This window comes from Grammomys surdaster, unplaced genomic scaffold, assembly GCF_004785775.1.
Source record: "Grammomys surdaster isolate TR1022 unplaced genomic scaffold, NIH_TR_1.0 125688, whole genome shotgun sequence".
Taxonomy (NCBI): Eukaryota; Metazoa; Chordata; class Mammalia; order Rodentia; family Muridae; genus Grammomys; species Grammomys surdaster.
The window spans coordinates 891,744-892,356 of record NW_021620524.1 but is presented as its reverse complement, the minus strand read 5'-3'; positions in this window follow the sequence as shown (position 1 = coordinate 892,356).

Genomic DNA, 613 nt, shown 5'->3' with positions numbered 1-613 from the left:
GTATCTTCGTAGTAGAATACCTTTTGATATCTGCCCAGGTGTGATGCTGCAGGTCATACGGTGCTTCTAGTTTTAGGATTAAAAAATATTTTTAGGGCTGGAGAGATGGCTCAGCAGTTAAGAGCACTGACTGCTCTTCCAGAGGTCCTGAGTTCAATTCCCAGCAACCACATGGTGGCTCACAACCATCTGTAATGGGATCTGATGCCCTCTTCTGGTGTGTCTGAAAACAGCTACAGTGTACTCATATGCATAAAATAAATAACTTTAAAAAAAATATTTTTAGATTTATTTTATGCGTGTGAGAGTTTTGCCTGTGCGTGTGTGTGTGTGTGTGTGTGTGTGCACCACGTGAGTGCCTGCTGTCAGCAGAAGTCAGAGGAGAGAATCTGATCTGGAATTGGAGTTACGGATGGCTATGAGCACCTATGTGGGAACTGGGAATCAAAGGTCCTTTGCAAGAGAATAACAAGGGCTCTAAAAATAAACTGTGGGTCTGAGTTCTGCCTGGCCGCCGAGGTGCTGGGTCTGAGTTCTGCCTGGCCGCCGAGGTGCTGGGTCTGAGTTCTGCCTGGCCGCTGGGGTGCTGGGTCTGAGTTCTGCCTGGCCGCTG